This window comes from Mustelus asterias, chromosome 22, assembly GCF_964213995.1.
Source record: "Mustelus asterias chromosome 22, sMusAst1.hap1.1, whole genome shotgun sequence".
Lineage (NCBI taxonomy): Eukaryota > Metazoa > Chordata > Chondrichthyes > Carcharhiniformes > Triakidae > Mustelus > Mustelus asterias.
Genome location: NC_135822.1, coordinates 50,207,055 through 50,216,527, shown reverse-complemented (window position 1 = coordinate 50,216,527; position 9,473 = coordinate 50,207,055).

Genomic DNA, 9,473 nt, shown 5'->3' with positions numbered 1-9,473 from the left:
AGGCCTGTGATATTGAATCTCAAAGAACACAGTGAACCCGCCAGGCCTTTGAAACTGAATCGCAAAGGATAGAGTGAATTCAGGTAGGCATGTAACAATAAATCAGAAAGGACACATTGAATCCAGCCAGGCCTGTGCCACTGGATCTCAAAGGGCACAGTGAATCCAGCCAGGACTTTGACACTGAATATCAAAGAACAGAGTGAACCCAGCCAGGCCTGTGACACTGGATCCTAAGGTACAGTGCAAACACAGCCAAGGCTGTGACACTGAATCACAAAGGACAGATTGAACCGAACCAGGCCTCTGACACTGAATCTGGAAGGACAATGTGAATCCAGCCAGGCCAGTACAGAGGGAACCCCGCCAGGCCTGTGACACTGAAGCTCAAAGGATAGAGTGAATTCCGGCTGGCCTGTGAGACTAATCAGAAAGTACACGGTGAATCCAGCCAGGACTTTTACACTGTATCTCAAAGAACAGAGTGAACCCAGCCAGGCTTGTGACATTGGATCCCAAAGTACAGTGCGAATACAGCCATGCCTAAGACACTGAATCACAAATGACAGATTAAACTCAGCAAGTCCTGTGACACTGAAGGTCAAAGGAGAGAGTGATCCCAGCCAGGTCTGTGATATTGAATGTCAAAGGGCACAGTGAACACAGCCAGGCCAATGACATTGAATTCAATTGACATAGTGAACCAGCCATGCCTGTGACACTGAATCGCAAAGGATATAGTGAATTCAGGCAGGCCCGTGACACTAAATCAGAAAGGACAATGTGAATCCAGCCAGACCTGCGACATTTTCTCAAAGGACACAGTGAATCCAGCCAGCATTTTGACACTGAATCTCAAAAAACAGAGTGACCCCAGCTTGGCCTGTGACACTGAAGGTCAAAGGAGAGAGTGATCCCAGCCAGGTCTGTGATATTGAATGTCAAAGGGCACAGTGAACACAGCCAGGCCAATGACATTGAATTCAATTGACATAGTGAACCAGCCATGCCTGTGACACTGAATCGCAAAGGATATAGTGAATTCAGGCAGGCCCGTGACACTAAATCAGAAAGGACAATGTGAATCCAGCCAGACCTGCGACATTTTCTCAAAGGACACAGTGAATCCAGCCAGCATTTTGACACTGAATCTCAAAAAACAGAGTGACCCCAGCTTGGCCTGTGACACTGAAGGTCAAAGGAGAGAGTGATCCCAGCCAGGTCTGTGATATTGAATGTCAAAGGGCACAGTGAACACAGCCAGGCCAATGACATTGAATTCAATTGACATAGTGAACCAGCCATGCCTGTGACACTGAATCGCAAAGGATATAGTGAATTCAGGCAGGCCCGTGACACTAAATCAGAAAGGACAATGTGAATCCAGCCAGACCTGCGACATTTTCTCAAAGGACACAGTGAATCCAGCCAGCATTTTGACACTGAATCTCAAAAAACAGAGTGACCCCAGCTTGGCCTGTGACACTGAATCCCAAAGTACAGTGCGAATACAGGCCTGTGACACTGAATCACAGAGGTCAGATTAAAGCCAGCCGAGCTTGTGAGACAGAGTCTCAAAGGACAAAGCGAATCCAGCCAGGACTGTGACACTGGATCTCAAAGGACACAGTGAATCCAGCCAGGACTTTGACACTAAATATCAAAAACAGATTGAACACAGCCAGGCCTGTGACACTGGATCCCAAAGTACAGTGCAAACACAGCCAAGCTTGTGACACTGAATCACAAAGGACAGATTGAACCGAGCCAGGCCTGTGATGCTGAATCACAAATGACAGATTGAATCCAGTCAGGCCTGTGACACTGAATCTGGAAGGACCATGTGAATCCAGCCAGGCTTGTGACACTCTGACTCAAAGTATAGAGGGAACCCAACCAGGCCTGTGACACTGAAGCTTAGAGGACAAAGGGAACCAAGCCTGTACTGTGACACTGAATCTCAAAGAACAAATTAAACACAGCCAGGACTGTGACACTGATTCTCAAAGGACAGAGTGCACCCAGCCAGGCCTGTGACACTAATTCTCAAAGGATACATCGAAATCAGCCAAGCCTGTGACACTGAATCTAAAGGGACACAATTAATTCAGCCAGCCCTCTGACACTGAATCTCAAAGGACGAATGAATCCAGCCGGGTCTCTGACACTGAATACCAAAAAATGGAGTGAAGCCAGCCAGTCCAGTGACACTGAAATCTCAAGGACAGAGTGAATCCAGTCAGTACTGTGAAACTGAATCATGAGGGAAACATCCTGGCTGGGTGTTTTGCAAGAGCGTTTCGGCAGGGTTTAAACTAGTGTGGCAGGGGGGTGGGGATCAAAACAGTCGGTCAGTAAGTACTGAGGCTGGGGAAGAGCTGGGGGCTAGAGCAAGGCTAGCTCAGAGGATGAGCATTCTGGAGCAGGATGACCAGAGTGGGCCTGGAGGTCTGGAGTGCATCTGCTTCAATGCAAGGAGCGTAACGGGTAAGACAGACAAACTGAGGGCCTTACCGCTTCCGCAGAATTTGGATGTAGTTGCGTTGAGGGAGACATGGTTAATAGAAGGACTGGACTGGCAGCTGAATATTCCGGGGTGCAAGTGTTTTATGTGAGACAGAGGAGGGGCTAAAAAAGGTGGGGGAGTAGCGGTATTAGTTAGGGAGCATATTACAGCGGTGCAGAGGGTGGACAATTTAGAGGTCATGTAATGAGTCGCTGTGAGTGGAGCTCAGAAACAGAAAAGGTGCAATCACAAAGGTGGGGGTATATTACAGGCCACCCGACAGCCCACGGGAAGTTCAGGAACGGATATGTCAGGAGATTCTGGATATGTGCAGAAAAAATAGGGTTATTGTAGTGGGAGACTTCAATTTCCCTGGTACAGACTGGAAAGTGCTTAGGGCTGGGGGTCTGGACGGGGAGGAATTTGCCAAATGCATACTGGAAGGTTCTTTGGAACAGTATGTAGATAGCCCAACTCTACAGGGGGCTATACTGGACCTAGTTCTGGGAAATGAGCCCGGTCAGGTTGTCAAAGTTTCGGAAGGGGAACATGTGGTAAATAGTGACCACAACTCTGTTAACCTTAGGATAGTAATGGACAAGGATGAGTGTTGTCCTATGGGTAGGGTGCTAAATTGGGGGAAGGCTACCTATAGCCGGATTAGACAGAAATGGGTGGCCGTTGATTGGGAGAGGCTGTTCGCGGGTATGTCCACGTCTGGCATGTGGGAGTCTTTTAAGGAACAGTTGATAAGGCTGCAGGACAGGCATGTGCCTGTAAAAAGGATAGGAAAGGTAGGATTCGAGAGCCATGGGTAACCAGGGAAATTCACAAAGAAAAGAGAGGCGTACGTTAGGTCCAGGCAACTGAAAACAGATGGAGCTCTGGAGGAATACAGAGAGAGTAGGAAAGAACTCAAACGGGGAGTTAGAAGGGCAAACATAAGTCACAAAATGTTCTTGGCAGACAGGATTAAGGAGAATCCTAAGCATTTTATTCATATGTTAGGAACAAAAAGGTTGTCAGGGAAAAAGTCGGACCTCAGGGACAAAGGAGGGGAATTATGCTGAGAACCCAAGGGAATAGGGGAGATCTTAAATGAATACTTTGCATCGGTATTCACAAAGGAGAGGGACTTGTTGACCGGGAGTGTCTCAGAGGGAAGTGTTGACCCGCTAGAGAGGATCTCCATTACAAGGGAGGAAGTTTTAGTTTTTTCAGGTAATATTAAAACTGACAAATCCCCAGGGCATGATGGCATCTATCCTCGACTGCTCAGGGAGCCGAGAAATGTAATTGCCGGGCCTCTGACGGAAATCTTTGTCTCCTCATTGCACACAGGTGAGGTCCATGAGGATTGGAGGAGAGCGAATGTGGTACCATTATTTAAGAAGGGTCGCAGGGATAACCCGGGTATTATAGGCCAGGGAGGTTGACGTCCGTGGTGGGGAAGTTGTTGGAGAGGATTCTTAGAGACAGGATGTATGTGCATTTAGAACAGAACAATGTCATTAGTGACAGACAGCATGGCTTTGTTTTTAGGGAGGTCGTGCCTTACAAATTTGGTGGAGTTTCTTGAGGAAGAGACAAAAACGGTTTACAAAGGAAGGGCCGTGGTTGTCGTCTATATGGGTTTCAGTAAGGCATTTGACAACGTCCCTCATGGCAGGTTGGTTAAGAAGGTTAATGTTCATGGGATACAAGGAGAGGAGGCGAGATGGGTAGAAAACTGGCTTTGACACAGGAGACAGAGGGTAACTGTCGAAGGGTCTTTTTTGGGCTGGAGGTCTGTGACCAGTGGTGTTCTGCAGGGCTCTGTACTGGGACCTCTGCTATTTGTGATATATATATAAATGATTTGGAAGAAGGTATAACTGGTGTTATCAGCAAATTTGCGGATGAGACAAAGATGGCTAGACTTGCGGATAGCGATGAACATTGTCGGAAAATACAGCAGGATGTAGATAGGCTGGAAAATTGGGCGGAGAAATGGCAGGTGGAATTTAATCCTGATTAATGCGAAGTGATGCATTTTGGAAGAACTAATGTAGGGGGGAGTTATGCAATAAATGGCAGAGCCATCAAGAGTATAGAAACACAGAGGGACCTAGGTGTGCAAGTCCACAAATCCTTGAAGGTGACAGCACAGGTGGAGAAGGTGGTGAAGAAGGCATATGGTATGCTTGCCTTTATAGGATTGGGTATAGAGTACAAAAGCTGGAGTCTGATGTTGCAGCTGTATAGAACGCTGGTTAGGGGCCACATTTGGAGTACTGCGTCCAGTTCTGGTCGCCGCACTACCAGAAGGACTTGGAGGCGTTAGAGAGAGTGCAGAGAAGGTTTAGCAGGATGTTGCCTGGTATGGAGGGTCTTAGCTATGAGGAGAGATTGGGTAAACTGGGCTTATTCTCCCTGGAACGATGGAGAATGATGGGAGCCCTAATAGAGGTGTACAAAATTATGAAGGGTGTAGATAGGGTGAACAGTGGGAAGCTTTTTCCCAGGTCGGAGGTGACGATCACAAGCGGTCATGGGCTCAAGGTGAGAGGGCCGCGGAGTAACTCAGATATCAGAGGTACGTTTTTTACACAGATAGTGGTGGGGGCCTGGAATGCGCTGCCAAGTAGGGTGGTGGAGGCAGACACGCTGGCATCGTTTAAGACTTACCTGGATGGTCACATGGGTGGTCTGGGAATGGAGGGATACAAACGAATGGACTAGTTGGACCAATGAGTGGCACAGACGTGGAGGGCCGAAGGGCCTATTTCCTGTGCTGTACTGTTCTTTGTTCTTTGTTCTTGGAACAGTGATCCCAGCCAGGCCTGTGACACTGAAGCTCAAAGGACACAATTAACCCAACGAGGCCTGTGACACTGTATCTCAAAGGAGACATTAAATCCAGCCATGCCTGAGGCACTGAATCTCAACGGAGAGGGTGAACCGAGCCAGGCCTGTGACACTGCATCACAAAGGAAAGAGTGAATCCAGCCAGGCGTGTGACACTGAATATCCAAGGACAGAGTGAACCCAATCAGGCCTGTGACACTAAATCTCAAATGGCACAGTGAATCCAGCCGAGCCTGTGAGACAGAGTGTCTAAGGACTGATTGAATCCAGCCAGGCCTGTGATAGTTTCTCAAAGGACACAAAGAATCCAGCCAGGACTTTGACACTGAATCCCAAAGGACAGAGTGAATGCAGCCAGGCCTGTGACACCAAATATCAAAGGACAGCGTGAATCCAGCAGGCCTGTGGCATTAGATCTCAAAGTACACAGTGAGCACAGCCAGGCCTGTGACATTGAATCTCAAAGATCAGAGTCAAACCAGCCAGGCATGTGACACTAAATCTCAAAGGATCGAATGAATCCAGCCAGATCTCTGACACTGTATGTCAAAGGACACAGTGAACTGAACCGGGCCAGTGCCACTGAATCTCAAAGGACAGAATGAAAGCAGCCAGGCTTGTGACACTCTTTCTCAAAGAACACAGTGAATCCTGCCAGACCGGTGACACTGAATCTCAAATGATGAAATGAAGCCAGCCAAGCCTGTGACACTGAATCTCAAAGGACACAGTGAACAAAGCCAGGCCTGTGACATTGATTCTCAAAGGGCAGTGTGTACCCAGCCAAGCCTGTGACACAGTCTCTCAACGTACACATTGAATCCAGCTAAGTCCATGACACTGAATCCCAAAGGACAAAGCGAATTGAGCCTGGCCTGTGACATTGAATCTCAAATGACAGAGTGAATCCAGCCAGGCCTGTGAAACTGAATATCAAATGGCAGAGTGAATCAAGCCTGGCTTGTGACATTGTATCTCAAAGAACACATTGATCCCAGCCCTACCTCTAATACTAAATCAGAAAGGGCAATTTGAATCCAGCCAGGCCTGCACCACTTTCTCGAAGGACCAAGTGAATCCATTCCAGGACTTTGACACTGAATCTCAAAGAACAGAGTGAACCCAGCCAGGCCTGTGACACTGGATCCCAAAGTACAGTGCGAACACAGCCAGGCCTGAGACACTGAATCACAAAGGACAGATTAAACCCAGCCAGCCCTGTGACACTAAATCAGAAAGGACAATGAGAATCCAGCCAGACCTTTGACACAGAAAGTCAAAGGACACAATGAATCCAGCCAGAACTTTGACATTGAATCACAAAGGACACAGTGATTCTAGCTAAGCCTGTGACACGTTCTAAACGAACACAGTTAATCCAGCAGGGCTTGTGACACTGAATATCAAAGTACACAGTGAACACACCCAGGCCTGTGACACTGAATCACAACGGACAGATTGAACCCAGCCTGGCCTGTGACAATGAATTACAAAGGACACAGTGAACACAGCCAATCCTGTGACATTGAATTTAATTGATACAGTGAACCAGACAGGCATGTGACGCTGAATGACAATGGACAAAATTAATCCAGCCAGACCTGTCACATTGAAACTCAATGGACACACTGAACTCAGCCAGGCCTGCAACTCTATTTCTCAAGGGACACAGTGAAGCCAACCATGCCTGTGACACTGAATCTCAAAGGACACAATTAATCCAGCCAGAACTGTGACACTGAATCTCAGAGGGCATAATGAATCCAGCCAGGCCTGTGTCATCAAATCAGAAAGGACAATGTGATTCCAGCCAGACCATTGACAGTTTCTCAAAGGACACAGTGAATCGAGCCAGGACTTTGACACTGAATATCAAAGAATACAGTGAACCCAGGCAGGCATGTGACACTGGATCCCAAAGTACAGAGCGAACACAGCCAGGCCTGTGACATTGAATCACAAAGGAGAGATTGAACCCAGCCAGGCCTGTGATATAGAATTCAACTGACACAGTGAACCAGCCAGGCCTGTGACACTGAATTGCAAAGAAGAGAGTGATCCCAGCCAAGTCTTTGACATTGAATCTCAAAGGGGACAGTGAAAGCAGCCAGGCCTGTGACATTCAATTCAACTGACGCAGTGAACCAGCCAGGCGTGTGACACTGGATCTCAAATGGCAAAGTAAATCCAGCTGGCCGTGTGACACTCTTTATCAAAGGACAGAATGAATCCAGCCAGGCTGTGACACTGTATATAAAAGGACAGAGTGAACCCAATCATGCCTGTGACACTCAAACCCAAATGGCACAGTGAGTCCATGATGTGGAGATGCCGGCGTTGGACTGGGGTAAACACAGTAAGAAGTTTACAACACCAGGTTAAAGTCCAACAGGTTTATTTGGTAGCAAAAGCCACACGAGCTTTTGGAGCGCTGCCCCTTCGTCAGGTGAGTGGCAGATCTGCTCATAAACAGCAAACAGGGCATATAAAGAGACAAACTTAATTTTCAGAAGAATGAATAATGATTGGAATGCGAGTCTTTACAGTGAATAAAGTCATTAAGGGACAGACAATGTGAGTGGAGGGAGCATTAGCACAGGTTAAAGAGATGTGTATTGTCTCCAGACAACACAGGCAGTGAGACTTTGCAAGTCCAGGCAAGGTGTGGGAGTTACAGATAGTGTGATATGAGCCCAAGATCTCGGTTGAGGCCGTCCTCCTGTGTGCGAGACTGATAGCCAGGTTCCGCACACATGAGGACGGCCTCATCCGGGATCTTGGGTTCATGTCACACTATCTGTAACTTCCACAACTTGCCTGGACTTACAAAGTCTCAGTGGCTGTCCTGTATGGAGACAATACACATCTCTTTAACCTGTGCTAATGCTCCCTCCACTCACATTGTCTGTACCTTTAAAACTTGATTAGCTGTAAAGACTCGCATTCTAATCATTATTCATTCTTCTGTAAATTAAGTTTGTGTCTTTATATGCCCTGTTTGCTGTTTATGAGCAGATCTCCGACTCACCTGACGAAGGTGCAGCTCTCCGAAAGCTAGTATGGCTTTTCCTACCAAATAAACATGTTGGACTTTAACCTGGTGTTGTTAAACTTCTTACATTGAATCCAGCCATGCCTGTGAGACAGATTCTCAAAGGACAGATTGAATCCAGCCAGGTCTGTGACACTAAATCAGAAAGGACAATATGAATCCAGCGAGGCCTGTGGCAATTTCTCAAAGGACACAGTGAATACAGCCAGGACTTTGACACTGAATGCCAAAGAACAGAGTGGATCCAGCCAGGCCTGTGACACTGAATATCAAAGGACAGACTGAATCTAGCCAGGCTGTGACACTGAATCCCAAAGGAGAGAGTGATCCCAATCAGGCCAGTGACATTGAATCTCAAATGGCAGAGTAAATCAAGCCGGCTACGTGGCACTCTTTCTCAAAGAACGCAGTGAATTCGGCCAGGCCTGTGACACTGGATCTCAAAGGACACAGTGAACACACCCAGGCATGGGACACTGAATCTCAAAGGACAGGGTCAAACCAGCCAGGCATGTGACACTGAATCTCAAAGGAGTGAGTGAACCCAGCCAGATCTCTGACACTGAAGGGCAGAGGACAGAGTGAACCCAGCCAGGCCAGTGACACTGGAACTCAAAGGACAGAGTGAAAGCAGCCAGGATTGTGACACTCTTTCTCAAAGGACACGGTGAATCCAGCCAGGCTTGTGACACTGAATCTCCAAGGACAGATTGAAAGCAGCCAGGTTTGTGACTCTCTTTCTCAAAGGACACTGTGAATCCAGCCAGGCCTGTGACAATGAATATCAAAGGATGAAATTAACCTAAAAAGCCTGTGACACTGAATCACAAAGGACGGAGGGAATCCAATCAGGCCTGTGGCACTGTATCTAAATACAGCCAGGCCTGTCGCACTGAATCTCAAAGGACACAATGAACAAAGCGAGGCCTGTGATATTGATTCTCAAAAGACAGTGTGTACCCAGCCAGGCCTGTGATACTGTATCTCAAAGGACACATTGAATCCGGCCAAGCTCATGACCCTGAATACCAAAGGACGCAGTGAATCTTGCCAGGCCTGTGACACTGA